This window comes from Jaculus jaculus, chromosome 1 (genome assembly GCF_020740685.1).
Source record: "Jaculus jaculus isolate mJacJac1 chromosome 1, mJacJac1.mat.Y.cur, whole genome shotgun sequence".
NCBI classification, from domain to species: Eukaryota; Metazoa; Chordata; class Mammalia; order Rodentia; family Dipodidae; genus Jaculus; species Jaculus jaculus.
The window spans coordinates 110594434-110616921 of NC_059102.1; the positions used below are offsets into that span (position 1 = coordinate 110594434).

Consider the following 22488-nt stretch of genomic DNA (forward strand, 5'->3'; position numbering starts at 1 on the left):
TGCCAACACCTTACCATTAGATTTATGGCTTCCAGAATTGTGGGAATAAATTCTGTTATTCTAAGGCACTCTCTTTGGAAGACTCAGGTATAGCAACCTCACGTTAGTTGTTTAAACAAAGGTGTTTTGGTGGGAAGCCCTGGATTCAAGTCTTTATCCTCTCATATATCTCTGTTCGGATTTGCTAATTCTATCAAACTTTCAGAGCACCAAGTGTGTACTACTGTCCCCAAAAGTTCTGAGTAAGACTCAAATAAGACCATTTAATGAAAAACACTCAGGATATTGTAAAAAATCTGCATAAATGTGAACTATTATTCTTATGCTATTTGGAGTTTCAAATGAGGTTGACAGCCTGGGCTCGTTATTCAGGCCCACTTGCTACAAGTCTTTGCACAAATCCGTATTTGTCTAATTTCAACAATGCTAACATCTTATCAATCTGTAATATCAACTTTTACATATAGAATTAAGCTGTCACTAATATACACAGCATTTCTTTAGTACTAGGATGTAATGAAGAAAGTCTAATTGCCACTAACCTTATCAGCTTTTTACTCACCTCAAGATATTCTTTACTATTGACACACTAATTTAGTAGAGGGATCATGTAATTGGTTTATTACTCCCATACATATCAACAAATCAGTCTGAGCCAATTTGCTTTCAACAATGTCTGTGAACTCAACATAACCATAATTCTTTCTCTAGCTGACCTTAATTATTCTATACTGAATTTTTTCTCAGCCAAAACTGAGCCATTAATAACTTCTTCCTATTTCTGATTTTCCCCAACAGGTGGACTCTGATCTACTTCCAGACCTAGTTCTTCTTTCCTGAAATAGAATATATTTATGAATAAAAACATAAAACTAAGGATATTAGTTCCACAAAACTTAATTTCAGAACTCTGTATTATAATTTTGTCTATGTGTAAATTTACATTTTCTTCTTTTAAGATTTTACTTTTATTTATTTACTTGACAGAGAGAGAGAAGCAGATACTGAGAGAGAGTGAGAGAGAAAATGGGTATGCCAGTGCCTCTAGCCACTGCAAAGAACTCCAGATGCATGTGGCATCGATGTGCATCTGGTTTATGTGGGTTCTAGGCAATCAAATCTGGGTCCTCCAGCTTCACAGGCAAGTGCCTTAACTACTAAGCCATCTCTCCAGCCCTGCAATTTTATTTTCTAGGGAATTAGTCCACCCTATACAATAAGAAACACCACCAACCATATTAAGAATTACATAAAAGCTGGTTTTGGGGTAAAGATGTTTAACATTAAAAAATAAACAAATGGCATGCTGATGAATGCAGTCTTGAACCAGAACTTATTTTCTTGTATCCTAGCCATTCTTTTATGAATGTGAGGCAACTGGCATTTTTTAAAAAGTTCCTTAGATAGAATACAGAGCATCAAAAAATATATATTCTGGAATTTTGCCTCTTCAGAAATCTTCAAGTAAACTTACAGTAAGTAACTCTTCCTAAACAGAAGTTGAAACAATGAAAACTAAACTGTACTTTGAGACTGATAATCATTACTACCAACAACATACATCCTTAAGATGAGACATCTTTCAAGAAAGCTCTAGGTGTTCTTCCCCAGCACTGTGTCATGAGGAATATATCATTTTAAATAACTTCACTTCATTGCCTTCCCATAGGCAGCTATCAAATCACTGCTGAGATGAAAATTAAACATCTGGTTTTCAGAATCAACCACTTAGAACTCCCAATGAAAATTCACACTTAGGAAATCCACAGCCAGTATTTCATATGAATGTAAATGAATACTACTCTATGACATTAATCAAAACCTTAAATACAGGATTTATCTCCTGACAAATAGAATCATAAAGGTATCTACTGTATCATCTCCGTCCAATAAGCAGTTTAGCAACAATGATCTTCTAATCTGACCTCCACGTGCCTTCATAAAAGTAAACCAGAAGCCTTTAAACATCAATGGTCTCTACGTTTTTCAATTGAATGCATGAGGTTTTTTTTTTTAATATTCTACAAAATTTGTTGGTTCTCCTGATAAGGAAACCATGAGAGAAAAATTGTCCTAACTCCAGCTCCTCTTGTAAATCATCCATTCCAGTCACCCATCAAAGAAACCAAGAGTAGAATCTGGCCCCTCGCCACTAGAGGGGGTGTTTCACTTTCTCCTAATTAGACTGACCAGGATTTCTGGTCAAACGAGAAATAAGCCTCCAGATTGACACCCTGACCTTTATTTCCCTGGTAGTACTATATAGTCTACCCCAAGCCCCTCCCCCTTTATTAGGCTTTAGGTGATCGATAAAAATGCAAATATCAATTCCTACCTTTGTTACTGTCCCACAGCAAATGCCATTGCTTTTCTTTTAACAGACTCAGGCCACACAAAGCTCATTCTAGATACCCTGATTAGAAAATAATCAAACACTACAACTAAACTTAAGTACCCTTTTTTTGTTTGGTTTTCATTTGCTGGGTTCATGTTATTTCATTTAAGTCACAATAACACAAAAACAACAAAAAGATTAGATAGGCCTAAGTAACAAATTTTAAAGAAGAAACTCAGTCTTAATGGAATATGCCCAATATTGTAGGTAGCAAATGCTGAAGTCTCAATGAAAACTCAAATGTCCTGACTCCTGGGTCTACTTATTTTATACCTTGAACAAAAGCAGCTGGGTGAGAAACTAAACAAATGCTGGCCCAGTCTTCCTTGTAACCACAACAATCCAGGTTATCCTATTTAAATAATTTTCCTTCCTAAAAAACTATGTGTGTATGTGTACATGTGTGTATGTGTATATGTATGTATGTGTGTGTGTATATATATGTATATGTGTGTGTTTGTGTGTGTATGTATATATATATATATACATATATATATATATATATATATACATATATAAAATCAAGTCACTAAATAAGGAAGAAGTGGATGAGAGACAAGGGAAGAGGGGGTGAAAAAGGAAGAAAATAAATCTACCCAATGACCTTAAGGCCAGGCATAAGACACCAAGTGTCCTAGAGCAGGGGCCAAGATCAAAGTCAGAAATCAGAAGCAAAGTTAGAAATGAACCACAAATAGGGCACAGGCCTGCTACCAGATACATAAATGCAGAGGGTTCCCATAAAAACGGTTAGGGCCATGTGGTTCCTTGAAGGTTTCTGTGAAGAATCCTGGGCTATAGCCCTGCCCCTTAGAAAAGACAGAGGCAAGAAATGGCCAGTTAGAATCTGCACCCTCATTATGAAGCCAGAAGACAGATGGAAAGAGAGCATCCTGATAAGAAGAAACCCATCAAAATAAAATCAAATACACATGATGCGAATCTGCTTAGGACTTAGGTGCTTTGGCTGTGAGTAGTAAGGTCCCAGATCATGCTGGCTTACACAGGAGGAACTGTGTTATCTCACAGAACTGGAAGTTCAGAAGAAAGGCAGACCAAGCACTATATGATCAGCAGTTCAGTAAGGTCAACCGCAAGCTTTGACCATCTCTCTGCTCTGCCATGATCAGGCTGACTTTATCCCAAAGCAGGTTTCTCTGTGATACAAGATGGCTAGCTCAGCTCTGGCCACCAAACAAAGATACTTCAGAGAAAGAGGGGACACCGTCTCCTGTGTTTTCCTTCTTTAATGGTCAGAAGGCCTTTCCCAGAAGCCTTTGGTCCCCCTCCTTACCTTCCTTCACATTTCATTGGCTTACAGGCCAGGGCTCAACTCTTCACTGGCAGAGGAACTGGAATTGACCATGCTGACTAGACTAGTCACCTGGAGTGGAATGAATGCTGGCGTGTCTGTCACCATGACCCACAATGGGTAACTTACAATGACATTTCTCATTCCATACCAAGTCTGTAATTTAATCATACTACTTCTGTAATCTTAACCAGGAGGGGTGTACTTTGCCAAAATCCAGATTATTATTTGCTCACATCCCATATTTACCATCATAAACCATTTATCAGATATAAGCTATTTGATTCTTCATCAATCTAGTGTTTAAAATAAAGGACTTCAATGTAGCAGAGCAAAAATGATAAACAGATTTGTCTCCCGTGGGAACTCTAATGAATACAGCTACCTCACACTCCATTTTAAAAACATTAAAAAGCTGATTTGGGCCTGATGAGAAATAAGTTGCATAAATGAATAAACACACCACAAAATCTTGTTTAGGTACAACACATAGCATATACTTATTAACCTTGTTTGAGAGAAAAACCTCTTTGATTTCCGTCCACTCTGGGCACAGTGGAATATACCTATAATCCCAGAACTCAAGAGATTGAAAGAGGAGGATCCCAAGTTCAAGGCCAGAACAGACTACATAGCAAGAATAATAACAACTTCCCTTCTCTCTGCTGCAAGGCAGTGTTGATGATGATGGAGGCCTCTCTCCTGTGCTCTACCTATGTAATTTGCATATACATAACACATAAAGCACGAACTCCAAAAATATTTTGCATTTATCAGAGTGTCACTGGAGTCCTCAAACTGGTCTGCTTTAGAAATTCTACAGAAAGGCTTAGAAGAATGGCTTCATCTATAAACTGGCCTACTTAGAGCAACCAAAGGACTGAGGGCCCAGCTGGATGTGTACTACGTTAGAATAGAGGGAAAGAGTGGTAATATATTCCTAATGAAATGTGAACTGCCTACAGTGTGCAAAACAAAGACAAAAAGGAACCAAAACCTAATCTTGGACAAAAGTGACCAAACAATACTTGGAAATACTTAAAGAAACAAGGGCAAATAAAACACAGTGGGCAGAGTTAATAGCATAAAATGCATTTTAAATGATAGAGAAGGAAAACAGTGGCTATTCATGGTGAACTAATTTATAGAGCATTTTGTCCTTCGATTCCTTATCTATTTATTTCTGAGTGTCCTGTACTGCACAAGTATGACCTTCTTAATAAAGGAAAAGGATAAAGCAAACATGTCCTTTCTTATCTCACCGCTAGATGTTTTGATTGTTCCAACCAACCTCTTCCTACCTTTCCGTTGAGATCACTCTTACCCAACTCTTCTCTGACTGCTGAGCTGCTAGCTGGCTTTAACTTTCTGTTGTGATAAGCAACAACATGCTGCTGTGGCTTAAAGTAAAATAAAAATTAGGACAATGCCTAGAAAATGAGCCAAATGTATTTGATCACTCCCAAAGTGCACTGACACTACTGAAAACCAAAGAACTTATTCATTTTTTTAAAATATCTTTATTTATTTTCAAGCACAGAGAGAGAGAGAGAGAATGGGCACACCAGGGTCTCCTGTCACTGCAAACAAACTCCAGACACCTGAACCACTTTGAGCATCTGGCTTTATGTGGGTACTGGAAAATTGAACCGAGGCCATCAGGCTTTGCAAGCAAGTGCTTTTAAACACTAAGCCATCTCCAAAGCTCAAAATATTCATTTTTGACCAAATCATTGTTTAACCAACTTTTCTAGTTAACACTTTGCTTTCAACTACAGTATACTTGACCAAAATGACTTCTAAGTTGAAGTGGTCCTGTACAGATGTATGCTACCAACATCATTCATTCTAAAGAAAGCCTGAAGGTAGAGATAAGAAACAGGATCAAAAAGTAAGGTTTGATAATAAAGAACAGGCAAGATGACCTGGGCGGTAGTTCAAAGTGGAAGGAAGTCTTTTAAGAAGGAGCACAGAGACAAGAGAGGGGTGAGTGAAGTCAGTTCTAGCTATAGACACTCTCTCTTGATAGGACAAAGCTGGTTCTATAGGCTGAAAAAAAACCTAACTTAATTTGATCATGGTTCAAGAGGGAGGCTATGTCTTCAAAATAATTATTTGTATGCAATCACATTCCCAGTTGTGTGTGTTTTTTTTTCAAGGTCCTGGTGATGGATATGCAAAATGGAGACTCCAGCACTTTCTGGCCCACTTTGTGTCCTACTGCTAAGTACAAAAGGCAATACACCATGTGGCAGATGAGGAGCAGCTATATGAAAAGAAACAACCCAAACTTGACTTTATCAGGAGTAAAGGCCCAGCTAAAGCAACTCAGCTTCTAGAGAAGCTGGCTGGCAGTGACCAGCAAGAGCCAGGGGTACCTCTTGTGGGAATGGTCTTAAGAGGAGTCTCAATATACTTAGGATTCCTTTTTTTTTTTTTTTTTTTAAGAATTCCTTTTAAACCAATTTCTACCTCATGAACAGTCCTGGCAAGCCTTCTCGCAGCCTGTACTGAGTCATCAACTGATTGTCAGGCAGCTGGTACTGCTGAGGAGAGTGCAGGCAGCATGGTGAAAGATATCCTCAATGGTGCAGGAGCCCTTCCATGTGAATGAGAGCAGGACTGTATTCAGATTTAGTCACAGCTAAGAAGGTGTGAGAAAAAGTACAAGAAGCAGTCTTACTTGAGGTAAGAAGCAAACACAGAGGCAGCCTATTCACAAAGAATGCTAAGGCAACTGAGTAGCCATTTAGAGAAAAATTAAGTTGGACACAGTCCACACCATATAACAAGAAAAATAGATCAAATATTTAAATCTAAAGTAGTAATACAAAAGTAGTAAAAAACCAAACAACATGAAAGAAGTCTTCCCCTGGGCTAGAAAGATGGCTCAGGTTAAAGGTGCTTGCTTGCCAGCCTGGATTCAATTCCCCAGTACCCATGTAAAATCAGATGCACAAATAGGCACATGTGTCTGGAGTTTGTTTACAGTGGCAAGAGGCCCTGGTATATCTAGCTATCTTTCTTTCTCTCTCTCTCTCAAGTAAATAACATATTTTTTTAAAACTAAGCAATATTATTGGGGGCTAGGAATATGGCTCAACAGATAAAGGCACTTGCTTGCAAAACCTGCCAGTCAGTATTCAGTTCCAAGCCACACACATCAAGCCAAAAAGACAGTCATTTGCAGTGACAAGAGACCCTGGCATGCCAATACACATGCACAAAGGTGCAAATAAATAAAATTAAAGCTTAATAATTAAAAATAAATAAGTTTTTCATGAAACTTGGAGTGGAATGCGTTTTTCTGACAAAATTCAGAAGTAATAAGACTGAACTAGGCATGGTGGTGCATGCCTTCAATCCCAGCACAGGGGAGGAATGCAAAGATAGAAGGATCTCTGTGAGTTTGAGGCCACCCTGAGACTACATAGTGAATTCCAGGTCAACCTGGGCTAGAGTGAGACCCTGCCTTTAAAAAAAAAAAAAAGTAAAGACTGACAAATTTAACTACACTTATAAAATATTTACAGAACAGTAAGATCCTAAGCAGAGCCATATGCATGACAAACGAGGGAAAATATGCTGCAAATCACATTATAGAGGACAAGTCTCCATATTATAAACAGTAACTAAAAAGCATTTTAAACCACCTCCACCTCCCAAAAGATATGCAAAGGGTCTAAGAGATAGTTCACAAAAGAGGAAACAGAAAGGTCCCTTAAATCTATGAAAAGTTATTCACACTTACTCATAAGAGAAAAAGAAATTAAAACCACACTAACAGTTTTTACCTACCAGACTAGATTTTTAACAATCCAAAGGTTAAATAATGCATTTCATTGGCAAGAATATGAGTAATCAGGCATTTGCCTATATTTCTGGTGGGGTGTAAATTTTACAGGTTAATTTGGCATTGCTTTATCAGTCTACTGTGATATTTACTCTGGCCCAGCAATCTTACTTCTAGGAATTTATCCTACAAATATATCTGCACAAGTATGAAATCATCTATATAATATAAGCATTTATTGCAGAGTTTACTTATAGCAACAAAACACTGGAAATTTTCTAAATGCCTATCACTGTGGGACTTGTTAAATGAATGCTAATGTATTCACACAGTGATGTAGAAGAGGTCTCTAAGATACATTACTAAGTGAAATTTATGTTGGACTTCTTCCATTATACAATAAATTCCAATATACATTTTTAGGTATAAAAGACAGAATAATATGGCAATGCTCCCATTTCTATACAAAAGGAAAGGAAAACTGAAGTTATATTTGCACTGCCGTGGAAATGCATTTTAAAACTCTGGAAAAGACAGGCATGGTGGTATAAGTCTATAGTCCTAGCACTTAGCACTTGGGAGACTGAGACAGGATTGCCACAAGTTCAAGAAAACTTAATGAATAATTCTGGTCTCCACAGTAAGTTCCAGGCCAGCCTGGGCTATAGTGTAAGACCCTGTCTCAAAAAAATTATTTAATATTAATTTTTTTTTGTTTATTTTTACTTATTTGAGAGCGGTAGAGAGAAAGAGACAGATAGAAAGAGAGAATGGGCACGCCAGGGCCTCCAGCCACAGCAAACTGAACTCCAGACACGTGCGCCCCCTTGTGCATCTGGCTAATGTGGGTCCTGGAGAATCGGGCCTCGAACTGGGGTCCTCAGGCTTCACAGGCAAGCACTTAGCTGCTAAGCCATCTCTCCAGCCCTCAAATAAATTATTGAATGAATAAATTAATTAATATCTCAGGAAGGATGGTAATTCAGTAGGTAAGAGATAGGGATGGAAACTTTTCATTTTTAAATGTCTTGTTTTTGCATCATGTGAATGTAACATCTTTTTCAAAAATTAAATCTGAAAATGTTTAATTACATGATGCAGCTATATATAGTTCAAGGACCTATACAGTTTGGGACCTCTCAGTGTATGTGTGTCACACAGACAAGTGACTTAGAGGGCCTGAGAGCAGCTTTTAGAGACAGAACCCACAATGAGATTCAGTGTTGTAAGTCTGGCAACTGCAAGTGAAAGTCACAAAGGAATATATCACACACCAAGGACATGGTCAAAGAAAAAGGGACAGAACACAACCTTGTGACAAACACTATAGCAAGTGACACATCAAAACTGAGATAAGCCAGAAATTAATTCTTTAGGACTGTGGAGGGTCACAAAGTAGTGCAACAATCCCTTGGCATACATGAGATGGCTCTGTGTTCCTACACAGGTGTCCCAGCATACATAACGTGGCGAGTAGTCCCCGCAGGCTAGTGGCAGTGGCGTAAGGGTGCTGCAGCGCGGTGGCACAGAGAACGCCTCCTCTGCACGCTGCACCTCAGAAAGCTAGCTAGGAGGCTGGTAAGATGACGCAATGGCTAAAGGTGCTTGTTTGCAAAGTGGTAAAGCATCTGGCATTCATTTGTAGCATCAAGAGGCCCTGGCACACCCATTCTCACACACATACATACATACATATGCATGCACACATACACATGTGCATGCATGGCACAAATAAACAATTTTTTAAAAAAGTTAATAAGGCCACAAAGGTGGTAAGAATTTTAAAAATATCTGATTGTTTCCTGAGACCTGGTTATACATGTTACACATGTTCATCAAATGTTTCACAATATTCATGCATTCCTGCTCTGAGGGCTCAGTTAACTTGTCTCAAAGAGTACACAGGTCCAAGACAACTTAAATAAAAAGGCATTTAAAAATAGTTTCTTTAAAAAAGAAAAAAAGCTCGGGCTGGAGAGAAATGACTTAGTGGCTAAGCGCTTGCCTGTTAAACCTAAGGACTCTGGTTCGAGGCTTGATTCCCCAGGACCCATGTTAGCCAGATGCACAAGGGGGCGCACGCATCTGGAGTTCGTTTGCAATGGCTGGAGGCCCTGGCATGCCCATTCTTTTCTCTCTCTCTCTCTCTCTCTCTCTCTCTCTCTCTGTGTGTGTGTGTCTCTCTCTCAATTAAATAAATAAACAACAACAAAAAAAAACTGTTTAAAAAGGTCATTAGAAAGCTAAGTTCACAAATGTAATATTCTCTGGAATTATGGTAAATAGAGCTCAAATTATTCCAGTTTTTCTTTTTTTTTCTTTTTTTTTTTTTTTTTTTTTTTTTTGGTTTTTCGAGGTAGGGTCTCACTCTGGTCCAGGCTGACCTGGAATTAACTCTGTCATCTCAGGGTGGCCTTGAACTCATGGCGATCCTCCTACCTCTGCCTCCCGAGTGCTGGGATTAAAGGCGTGCGCCACCATGCCCAGCTCAGTTTTTCATTTTTTAAGATGGTGATTTGGTGAGTTTAAAATAAGTTTTTTCAGAAATTAGAAAAAATGAGTTTATTTCAATTTTAATAGCAGCAATCTTTAAAACACGGTTTTCTATCCTCTTTAGCACAATTGATAAAACAGGAAAACATAACTGTAAAAGGGAACTAATTCAGAACAGATGTCAGGGAAGAATTTTTCCAGTACTGAACTATAAACATGCGGAATAAATACTGGAAAATGTATTATGGTAAAAAAAAAAAAATCAGAATCAGTTACTAATTACATGATCTAAGTAGGAAACCAGATACCTAAATATGTAGAACAGACTTTTAAAAATAACCCTAAATTAATGGACAAACTGTGCTTTGCTATCCAAACCTTAGATAATACATAAACCTACAATCTGCTAAAATTAAGATACTTTCCAATGCCTATAAAATCAGCTCTTATCCAAAAGATGAATCCAATTACAAAAGCAGCAAATTTGCAAACAGAATTTACTGTACTCTTCCTGATTGTTCTGCCAACATTTCTTCAGTATAATACCTCCTTGGTACTTCCTTGTGACCTGCCTTCTATTTCACTGTCTCTGCGCTCACTTGGACAGCAGCTGTAAAGACACACAACTGCCACCATCTCCAGGCCTTCTCTAAGAAAAATCCAGAGGACAGCTCTGCTTCAGAGGCTACTCTTGAGGAATAGCTTATGCCCCGCATGTAGGGAGGATCAGAAAGTAACTAAGAGGAGCAAACAACAGAATCAGCTCCAAGAAAGTTTGCTAATTTGTATGAGGTCAATTTGTGATTCATCCATATTCAGATGAATGTTCAAAGACAAATTCCAAAGCTAAATATAAAGTGACTTTTGGACTCTCCAGGTTTCTGCTCACTTCTACTCTTCGGACAGGAAAGGGGTATGATGCTGGCAGTACATTAACTCTCTCAAGCCGCTGAGATCCCATTCACTGGATGGCTGGACTTAATTAGTATGGAAGCCAAAGCAGGTTAATAAAATATTACCATCAACAAAACTGTACGACAAACAGCACATGTTACATACAAGAGTTCATGAGTCTCCTGGCCACAGGAATCAGGTAATGACTTAGGAGTCTGAAGAAGAGCTGACCCATGATTCATAGTACCTAACTGGCCAGAAAATACCCAACTTTAGAACTTAAATGATTATATAGAAAACCCAACACTATCATTGTATAGATGGCGATGTTTATTACCCAAGGCTGGGCAGCTTCCTAGACCTCTGAAAAACAGTCAAGCACTCCATGACACTCAGCCTCTCTGTCCCAGAGAATATACTGAAGGAAAGGTACTTGTACATGTGAGGCAATACTTTTTTTTCAGAGCTGGGATAATGGTCAAGAGTTGTGCAGCTATATTTGGAAAGAAGCATTTACTTCAGCAACTTGAGCTAAAATGCAAATTTTATTTCATAAACATAATAACCTAAATTGATTATCATACATGCTCAATAGCTTTTTCTTTCCAAATTATTATGCCCTTCCAGAGTTTACCAGTGGCTAGAGAAAGCATGACTAAGGTATAAACTGTCTTTTTAACAAAACTGCAAGCCCAACTTATTATGATTACTGATGGGTAGGAAAACATAAATGAGATTATAGAATATTATTAGCACTTACACCATCAAGTAATTTTTCCATCTAAGTCCTGAGCTTTTTTGCTAAAAACTTCTCTAATATACAAAGTCCTTTCTGATCTGTAATATTATCTTTTCCTTGTTAAAGTAAATTTTAATATCCTAAGTCACATGTCTAACAAATCATTAACCAAAACCTTGTTGCTCTTATTACCTCTGTATATAACAGTCAAACAAATCTACAAATGTTTTGAAGAGAGAAGAAATTCAAGGATATTTGCATTTAGCTGGTTCTACAGAGATGTTGTCGTTCCCAATTTTCTAAACCCTAAAATATTTTTTCCAAAGATGATAACAGGACTTCCTAGGCAAGAGCATCCAGATCTCAGTTGAGAAAAAAAAAAAAAAAAAAAACACAGAATCAGAGAAAGTACAGGGAGAGGGGGAAGAACTTAGAGGAAGAATAAGAGTCAAATCAAAAGTCTGCCAGAAAAAAAAAAAAAAAAAGATCATAGCAAACCTTCCTACGCAACAAGCCAAACTGCCATTTCCTCATATCACCACGCACTTGTCTGTGCTTCTGGCGTGCACCTTTCTTGACATGTTCAATCAGAAATATGAAAAGTTCAGGTCAAGAAAACAACCAATGTGTGACCTCAAGTGTGTCCACTCATGCCAAGTACATCCTAGTCGGCATGTCTGCTACATATATTACCACAGCCACTATCTGTATTCAAGTCAGATGAGGCATACTTTGTGGATATTTACTGTCTGTGCTGAACATTCTTAGTGGCACAGAAATTGCAGAGAGGTGTGAGGCACATGTTTGAAGCTTATGCTTTGACAGGTTATAGGCTGCGGAAAAAGGAGAGTAAAAAGAAGGCATGAAAGTAAGAATTTTATGAAAGACTACACAACAGTTTCTCTTCTTGATCTTCTCATTAAATGGAGAAGAAGAGAGAGAAGGGAATGCCATCAAAGAGAAAACTATGAACAAATGTGGGAGGTTGAAAGGATGTGTGGATACCAATTTGGTTAGAACAAGGAGATTCTGTGAAAATAAGAGGCCTTTGGAAGACAAAACCTAGCTGCTAAAGACTCCTAAGGCTGGCAGAACAAAAGGTATATTTTAGGAATAGTTAGCTGGCAATAGTAGAACTGATAAGGGAGGACAGGCCAGAAGGAAAACCACTGGTTATCCTGGATGCCTGAGTTCAGGTTCACCTCAGGTGTACATATCAATGTCAGCTGAAGTTACTAAATTGCTAAATACAGTTAGTATATCTGTACTGATTCTACAAAACTTGGGCTCAGAATTCAAAACTCTTGTAGTAGGTGACAACTTCTGGCTTTGAATTTTTATTTCCGGGCAATTACTCTTCATATACTAGCAAAATCAACAAGATTCCATGCCATTGCTTCATTAGAAGAGCATTAAAAGCAATTTTTTAAATCCCACTGAGTGAAAACAATTGCTTTATCTAACCACACAACAAATTTTCTCCAAATCTTGTATTTTATTTTCCAAGACAAAGATAATCTTTCTTGCAGGCAGATTGGTCCTATACATCAAAACCAAAAAGAAATGTAGCCATCCTGTGAATCTGTCATCATTACTTACAGAAAGTTTCTAACAGGCTGGCTGCTCCAAGAACAGAAGCTGCTGTCTACTTTGTGTGTGTCAACTGGAACATGCATGCTTGTCCTTTTTCTAGGAAAAGGACCAAATGAAAATATGCTCATTATGTCACAGATTAAAGTAGTCATATTCTACTTGATTTCTCAAAATTAAGAGATTTAACTATATAGAGCATTGGATTTCTCTTAAAAATATTACCATCAAAAAGTAATCTAGATTACTAGTCATTTTGGAGGCATCCTAGAATATTATTATCTTATTTCCAATAAAACAGACATTTTAAATGCAGAGTTTGTATGAATGTAAAAAAATGAGTTAATTCCATTTGGGTCATGGTGAGAACAGTATGTTTTGGGACTTCCAATTAAGCAAAGGATGAGGTCCCAGTTTGTAAGAAGATAACCCATCTCTGAGTATTAAAAAAAAAAAAGTTGCCAGTTATCAGTGAACACTGGAAACTCTCCAATAATAAGTCTAGCTTCCTACTCAAAGGAGCCAGAGCCAGGTGCAGTGAACTGGCTCAACCCAGCAGAGCAGTCACGGAGCTGAGACTGGTCACCTGAATGACACTCAGGAAGGAAGGGAAGGTCATAAAGGAAGAAAAATGGGAGGGAAACACAGAACTAGCCCAGAGAGAGGTTGAAAGCACATCCACTCAAAGGGAAACTTTACCTAGAAATTTCCAGCCAAGGTCGAGTTTTTTGTTTGTTTGTTTGTAAGGTAAAGAAGGATGCCAGTCATCACACACACCACTACCACCACAGCACGGTTTTTATTTATACAGAGTCCTAATCGTTTCAGTGCTAGCAGTAGAAATACCTTTTTCAATCTAGGCACCTCTATAAAGTTAATCTGTTGCCAAACACACAAGTGCAAGTGGCATCAAGGATTTGGTAAACTTTGACAATGTTTAGTCTCAGCGCACCAAGGTGAGGGTCAATCTCAAACTCTTGGTTTGAAACTCACTGCAGGAGCTCAATTCATGTGAACAAACTTGGTTAATGGCTTTCTAACAACACTGAGTGAGCAAGAACCTTTTATATATTAACAGTTAGAAAATGTAACATCCTCTGTAAACTCGTTAAAAGATGTCACGTTTCCTAAAAAACCGTACCTAATTTTAGGGGTTCCTGCTTCCAGTGATTCCAGTTCTGGGTGAAATTTTAAACTGAAGGGGAAATGGGTAGGGTGCAGAGCACAGATGAAAATTTTTACAGCATGGAAATAAAAGTATTTTTAAACGTTCTTGAGGGTGAAGAGTTAGGCAAGAAGTAATACGTGGAAACTGTCAAATGCTTCTCCGCACACCCACCCACCCGATACCATCGCAGCCGGCTGGGGGAAGTCTCCCTCTTCTTGCCTGACAGCTTCACTTTCTTTGAGGTCTGGAGCTGGTGATCACACTGGTCCGTCATGGTATTTTCGGTTAACAAAGCAGTTACTCAACAGGGGGAGGGGAAAAAAAAAAAGGCACAAAGGAGCCGAGCAGCTGCTGCTGCACCCATGATGCAAGGGCAGGATGAGCCCGGGGCCTCCACCGCCACCTCGGCTCCTCCGTGACGTCCGGGAGGGGTATCCCCGGCTCTCAGGAAGTGGTGGCCGCGGGCGGCTCCGCCCCCACGCGACAAGGGGCTGGCCCGAAGGCCCGGCGGCGGGACCCGCGGAGGATGGGCCGGCGGGCGGGCGGGGGGTACAGCACCAGCCCTCACCCGACGCGCACGCGCAGATCTCGCTGGGCCTCCCCGGCCCGCGCGCGCCCCGCTCCCGCGCGCTCACACCCACTCACCCCCGACCCCCGGCGCCGAGCTCCACCGCACCCAGCGTCGCCGGTCACTGGACGGGGTCGAGCCGAGTCCAAGATGGCGATCCGGGCGGGGTCAGGGCACCTCCCGCCGCCCCCGCCCCCGCCCCCGCCCCACCTCACCCCCACGCGGCGTGCTCGCACCCGAAGCCCAGCTAAAAATAGCCGCAGCCCGGCTATATTTGGTTCGGCCGGATCCCGGCGCGGCCGCGCGCTCGCCTCGGCCCCGCCCACCACGCGCCCCGGCCCCGCCCACCGCGCGAGCCCCGCCCCGAGCGGCGCTGAATGGAGAGGGCGGGCGGGCTGGCGGGCTGGCGGGCTGGCGGTGGGGGGGCAGCGAGGGGAACCTACTCCGCTATCTGCGGCGCGCGCCGCCGGCTGGGCACGGCCAAACGCCCAATTTAGTAACATCGCCTGCGTCAATCACGCGCCTCGCGTGCGTCAGCGCCGCGCGGCTCCAGGTCCTGCTCCCCCCCCCCTCCAGCCTCTGAATGGATACAATGTAGCAGCGCCCTCCTTTCCTTCTGAGACTGGATGGGAACCTGCCGCGGCCGTCGCCGCGCAGGGGCTCGGTTCCTCTCCGCCCGGTCAGCTCTCTTGAGCATCCTCCCACAGTCTGACTTCTCCACGCCAGCCTGTCCGAAGTGGAGGTGGACAACAAGATACACATGATACACACGTGCCTTTCTTCTTTAGTTTCTGGACCTACCTCAAACCTTCCTCGATTCTGAAACGTGTGTTATCCACAATGGGATTTCCAAACATCACACACCCACGCACGCACGCGCGCGTGCACACACACACACACACACACACACATATACCTCAATGACCATCCGCACACGCAAAGCTTGGGACAGGTCTGAGAAAATGCCGCATGTGATTCTGGCAGGCCCCTTAGGGACCATATGTCTTCATTGTTTCACTCTCATATTTCCTCAAAAAATATATTTCTGCGAACGTTTGCTTTCACTTAACTGCAACCTTTGGAACTAAGAGTACTTAACTCTGATGCGTGTTTGTTTTGTTTTCAGCAAGAAACTAACAAATACATTTCCAGGAAGAAATTGCTCTCCTTCATACAATCGCCCAGGCTATCGGCACACGGTGAAGACACATGTATCCCAGGAGACCACAGAAACTCCCCTAGAGACGGAATAATAAATCCTGTTGATTGATTTTGAAATGTTTCTTTGAGAGACGGGAGGAGGCATGTCCAACCATCAAAAAAAAAAAAAAAGTGAAAGTGCGAGTTCAGAGTTCCGTGTCTGACTCGGTGCTGGGGAGGAGAGGTGATCTGCAATAAACTTGCTCAGCTGTTCAACACGTGTGTGTTTGTTTCATACATATTAAGTAGCTTCTGGCACAGCAAGCGCGGATGATGGACATGCACTTCGTGGGGTCATAATGTGTCCATTTGGGAGCCCCATAGAGTGAGGGTAGTGAAATAAAAGCTGTCCCTGAAGCCGGCTGCATCTCTGTAGGAACAACATCCAAAAAAACAACAAAAAAAAAAAAAAGGAAAGAAAAGAAAAAAGAAAGAAAAAGCCATTCATCCGCAAGTGATAGGAGGAGGCAAGTTAGCCTAGGCGCAGGGGTTCGGAGAGACGTAAACAGCCTTAGAACCGTGGCATGAGGAACGCGTAGCTGCACCTCGGGGAGTCTTCGGGTTGGTGCCAGCCTCCTTCAGCACCGGCTGCCAGGTCACTCGGTGGAGCTGGCTGGCAGAACCTTCCCTTTCGGAAGAGCTGTCCTCTCTCTTACCCCCTCGCCCTGGCTCCACGCCTCAGGGCAGCCTCGGAGGCGCGCCAGCAGCGCTCCTCCAACTGGGCTCCACCCGAGCCTGACAGCTGGGCGGTCCCGCCTGACCCGCGGGCGGGCTGCTGCACCCTCCCGAAGACACGCGCCCGGGAGAACCACGCCGATGCCAAGGGGTTGGCAGCGTGGATCTGAGAGGCCCCGGGACTGGGCCGGCAGCTCCGCGCAGTTTCCATTGTGCGGCCGTGAGCACGGCCAGGGCACGCGCGCGCGCACAAGTGCACACACACACACACACACACGCACACGCGCGCGCGCGCGCGCACACACACACACACACCCTCGCACACACGGAACCGGCTGGGCCAGGGGAGGGAGGAGGAGGGTGACGTAGCGTCCCATGGCGTCACATTGACGTCTCACATTCCAGGCACTCTATGGAGAGGCCGCTAGGGCTCCTGTGGCATAAATGACGTGCCGAGAGAGCGAGCGATCGCGCAGCCGGGAGAGCGGAGTCTCCAGCCTCCCGCCCCCCACCCCTCCAGCTCCGGCTCCTCCTCCGCTCCCCACACACAGACACGCTCACACCCGCTCCTCCACTCGCACACACGGACACGCGCGCTCGCACGCTCCGCACACACTCCACTCTCCCGCGCGCTCACACCCCTCTAGCCCTGCGCCCTCACCGGTGCAGCGCGGCGCCGCAGCCCGTCGCCCCTCCTGGGCTCACTTGGCAACGCTGACAGCGCCGGCGGCCGCCGCGGAGCTGGGAACGGCGGCGGCATCCTTACCCTCACTGGTCGCGGCCGGAGACTGGACGCCGGCGAAACCTCTCGGCGGCGCTCTCCCATGAGTTGGGATCGCAGCATCCCCCCGCCAGCCGCTCACCGCCTCCGGGAGCCGCTGGGCTTGTACACCGCGGCTTCTCCAGGAAAACAGCTGTGACTCCCCCCACCACACACAAGTCCAGATTTCGGGACAGCTCTCTAGAAACTCGCTCTAAAGACGGAACCGCCACAGCACTCAAGTACGTATGAGATTTACCCGGTTAATAAGGGGACTTGCTTAAAAGTTGGCGCGCTTTGGGAAGAGTCGCTCTTGAAATTGACAACTTTGAGTTTGGGGGTCCCCCTGCGCGCCTCCCTGCCCCGGCTTCGCCAGCCAAGCGGCCGATAGCCTCTGGTTTGAAACTTTTCCCCTGTAGCTGGCCCGCGAGGACTCCGGGGCTTGTGGGATTCCTCTCCCCTACCCCAAGAGGCAAAGAAAACCTTTAACAAAGAGGAGGACTGCGATGTGTGCTGTAGCAGCTCCCGCAATGTAATTCAGGGTATTTCGACTCTAGTTGTCATGGTAATGATGCTCTCGGCGGCGGCGGCGGCAGCGGCGGGGAGTTGCAACCTCGATGATGAACGGCAGTAATTTTCCTGCCTTTTAAGTGTGTGTGTGGCGGGGGGGGGGGCGGTAAGGACTCTGGTGGGTCCAAGTTAATGCGTCTAATGGTGGAACAGAGCCGGTTGTCTGGGAGAAAGCTCGGGAGAGAAGAGGCCTGGGTAGCAGCGGCCAGGAGTTTGCGAGGCTCTCGGAGGATGTCAGGAAAGAGGGTGTAATTGTAGGAATGTGGCTTATTGTATTGAAATGAGCCTGGGGCTCCACTAGGCACGTCTGCCTGGCGTCCCCGACTTGCTGGTGTACACTTTTCCCTGCGAGGTAATAGAGTGTGATTGTCGACACCCGCGCCCCGACACGCGTGGGGACGGCGTCCCTCTCCTCCAGGCCTTGGCTGGGTGTGGGTTCGAAAGCATGCATTACTTTTCACTGACGGAACTCGCACTCCCAGAGAAGTTGCTCCCGGTGCTTTAGTAGAAATGAAAGTTCTAGGTGGTGGAAGGAGAGGGACAGGTGAGCACCGGTTGCGGAGGCTGGCTTTCACAGGCACTTCAACCTGTTGGAAGCTTCAGTTAGTCCTGACGGAGCTCATGAGCTTGGATCCTTTGATTTCCAAGAACGTTCTTGGAGGTGGCCTTTTGTTTATGTGACCGAGTCTCCCTAAGGAAGAGCTGCGTGGAGTTGGGTGATCAGTAATGTCGCGCTGCTATCCTATCCCAAGGCCTTGGGGTGCAGGAAGGAGGTACAGCGCGCTGTTCAGACAGGCATTCCCTCACGAATCCACTCTTCTCCAAAAGAGAAAAGGGGGAAAAAAAAACAGAAAACGGAGAAATGTTTTCCTAGAACCGAGTTGGGCAAAGGAAACCCGCCCAATGGCCGTACTGCGGACAATGAATGGGATGACTTTCTTCCAGCTGTTTCCGCTGAACAAGATGTGCTTAATGTGCATGCCAGTGTCCCAGAGTCCCCAGGTCATCGCACCCTCCACACTGGCGCTCTGCCCCAGTCACCCCAGCCCAGCCTTGGCCTCCTTGTCAGCGACCGTGCGCCCGCGGTTTGTCTCGGCTCTCTGGGTCTTTCTGAGAATCTCTGTCTTTCCCTTTCGGTCGGTGTCTCCTCCACCCCCCTTGCCCCCGCCCAGCCTCCGCCCCCGCTCCCCAGGGCTGGAAACTCCGCGGAGGAGCCTGGTCACAATGGTGCGTTTCACGGTTTCCTCCACACACTTCACCACGGGGAGGGGAACACGGGGGTGTTCCCTCCGTCTTCCCCCAAGAAAGAAAGAGGCTTTGACAGAGGTAGTTATTTCTTCCTAATTTACAACCTCGAGGCTCTGTGCTCACGGCCCGGCGGCCGCGAGCGGGATTGGCAGAACGTGTTTCCAGGCGCGGAGGCTTTGCCTAGGTAACCGGCCGATTGGGGGGCGGAGAGAGCGATGGGCGCTCCACCGGGCTGGAGAAAGGGTGGCATGGGCCTCCTGAGAATGCTAGGTGCTGACGAATAACTCCTTCCTTGCGGAGGGGCCGCGACACTTAAAGAAGGACTCTGCTTGGAAAGCCCCAGGGAGGGCTGAGAATAAGGGCACCCACTGGAGAAGGGGTGGGGTGCTGGAGACCACCATTATTAAAGACGCATGAGGGAGGGACAAGGAGCACAAGCTACCGCCATGGAAATAAGTGAACACTCGTGCCAAGGCTACAGGGAGCGCAAGCCCGTCGGAGTAGCTCGGATTGGGGGTGGCAAGGGAATCCCCCGTTTCCAGACCATGGAGGGTTTCCCAGGCCTGGCGGGGAGGGGGGGGGGGGTCCAAGCTCCCTTTACTCTTTCTGCCATCAAACTCCCGACGTATGAGTGGCAGGAGATGAAATTTACCCGACCCTGGGGACCAGTGGACGAGAAGGTTTGGAGGTTGGGTTTTTCCGGTCCAAGTTCCTACCCTTTGAGCTGTGCCCACCCCAAGGAAAGGGGGCGCTGTAGGCCTGAGTTTGGGCCAGCCGGATCCCACCTCCAGGCCAGCCAGTAGACTCTTTCAATTACAAAGTTTAGCTAGGCTGTGCGCCGGGGTGTTCGCCCGGGAGCCGCGCTTGGCGTCCTCCGGAATGTACCCCCTCTGAGCCACCCGGTGGCCGGGAGCCTGGAAGCCGCCCACCCTTGGGGACGCCGCCCGCAGAGCACCGGGGACCTTACTCTGCCCGCCCCATCAGCCGCTAACGCGGTCTGCCTGAGCGCACGGCTTCCAGCGCAGGCCTTCTCTTCTCCATGTGCCCTTTTGTTTGCTTGACCCCTGGCCCCCGAAACTTGCGGCTAATAGAAGCGAAGCTCCATTAGCATTTAGAATGAAAAGCGCAGACTTTCTTAATTCCTCGGGGCATTCATGCATTCGTTCCGGACCTCGTGCATTTCCTATGCAACGTGTAAAATTTGTATTTGAGAGGTGGGAGCGGGCGGAGTTGGAAAATAGCTATTTTCCGCTCGTGCACACTCGCTGCCGCCCCCCAAGTTTGGGCTGAATTTGTCCCCCGAATGTTCTTTTTTTAAATTCTGGTTTCCCTAACCTTGCAAGCTCAGAACCAATTGGGGGTGTTGAGAGATCCTTTTCTGAGTAACGACTGGGGCAGGCTGCGGGGCTTTTAGCCTCAGATTGCTTGCCACAAAACGGCTGTGAGCGCAGTGGGTGCAAACAGCTTTCCCTCTGCTTCCCCCAAGCCCACGTCATGCTTCTGGCCCAGGGACTCCGTGACCTCCAAGCACTTTTACTTGACCTTATGATTATTATTTGTAATTAGCCAGATATTCTACAGGCACCCCGTGCCCACACCATTCACCCAGCCCCACTGCACTATGCCCCATCCGCGTCTCACCACAATCTCTGTCCTCTCTCCCGGTGCTGTAGAGCCCACTGCGGGAGAGCGCAGCCCGGCAAGCCCGGGCGCTGAGCCTGGACCCTCAGCGGAGCCGGGCAGCAGTGCCGCCGCTTCGCCTAGTCGGACATCCCCACTTCCTACACTCTCAGCCTCTGCTGGAGAAACCCCCAGCCCCACCATTCAGCGCGCAAGATACCCTCCAGGTAGGTCTGAAGGCAGGCGTCCTTATTCTTCCCGAGCAGGGGGAAATGGGTGGGAAAACTTAACACCCAGCGGGTAGGCTGGTCAGCTTGCCCAGTACCAGCATAGTGACTGCTGGCCCTGCATTTCACAGCACAGGTGGCTTATTTGCACGAAGCTCCTCTGTACACCACACCCTGTTGCTACCAAGTGGAGCAGCCAGATTACATTCAGCGTTGCATTTCTCAGAATTATTTTTCCTTAAAAAGTACAAATGCTTCAATAGGTTAGTGTGTTCTATGCATTTGAGTATCTTTAAAAAAAAATTTGCCCTCCTTTTATATCCTGCATAAGTGTCTTGGCTAAGGAAACATTTTAATTTGTATCCAACCAAAATCATTTGGGGTGTGGAAGTTTGAGTGACTGAAGCTCGGAGGAAAGGGAGAGATTGGAGCTGAAAGCCACTGTAAATATCAGCGAGGCAGAAGAATGCCCCTCATCTTTGGCTTGTGTCGCCGTTTGACAAACTTGCTAGAGGGATGCAGAACGCTAGGCTTGTGTAGGCACCAGAGGTAGGAGCACAAACTAGAACACAGTCGCAGCAAGCCCTTCTCCCAGCTGGAAACTTCAGAAAGTCTCAAAGCAGAGCAACGGGTGGGGAATGGCAATGAAGAATGACAGAAGAGACTGAGGGAGAAATCAAGCCCCAGAGGCGCAAGGGGAGGAGAAAAGATGAAGACCAGGCCATACTCTCGGTTTTGAATAATTGACCTTCCATTGCATTCCCAACAAGCGGACGCCAGGATAGTAATCTTTAACTTCAGACTAGCAAGTTGTGCTCTTAAGGCCCTGCTTGAAAAGAAGACAGGCTTGAACAGGCCTCTCCTCATAACTGCTTCTTCCAACAGGCCCTCGTCACCTTTTTTCAACTCAAGATTTCATCCCATACACGCATGACTCAATCAGATTTGGAAATGTGGGTAAGAGAAAGATGTCAAAGGAAGTGTGCAGTACTCGCTTGTCTGTTAGTCACTCCCTTTACGTGAACTGCTAACAGCAGGGGTGAAGCACCTGGGTTTCCTTTGGCTCAGAAAAACCAACCATCAAAGACTGCCCATGTCACCACTTTGATTTAGCCATAAAGAAGGAAAAATAATTAGCTAAGTTATCCACTGAAGCCAATATCTCTCAGGGTCTCCTCACCAGCTCAACCTCTCTGAATAGCAAGCACCTTAAATGCCATTTGTTTTGGGGGGGCT

General features: G+C 45.0%; 1 protein-coding gene across 3 annotated transcripts in view; it reads left to right on the forward strand.

The window, feature by feature from the left end:
- Positions 1 to 17549: 17549 nt before the first annotated feature.
- Positions 17550 to 22488, forward strand: part of Nr4a3 (nuclear receptor subfamily 4 group A member 3) — a 41577-nt gene continuing 36638 nt past the window's right edge. Inside the window, exons 1-3 of one of the 3 annotated variants that reach the window (XM_045160033.1) lie at positions 17550 to 17829; positions 21079 to 21252; positions 22138 to 22209. The gene's annotated coding sequence lies outside the window, so the exon portion shown is untranslated. The remainder of the gene's footprint in view (positions 17830 to 21078; positions 21253 to 22137; positions 22210 to 22488) is intronic. The other 2 variants (XM_004656958.3, XM_045160040.1) reach the window with 2 other exon arrangements.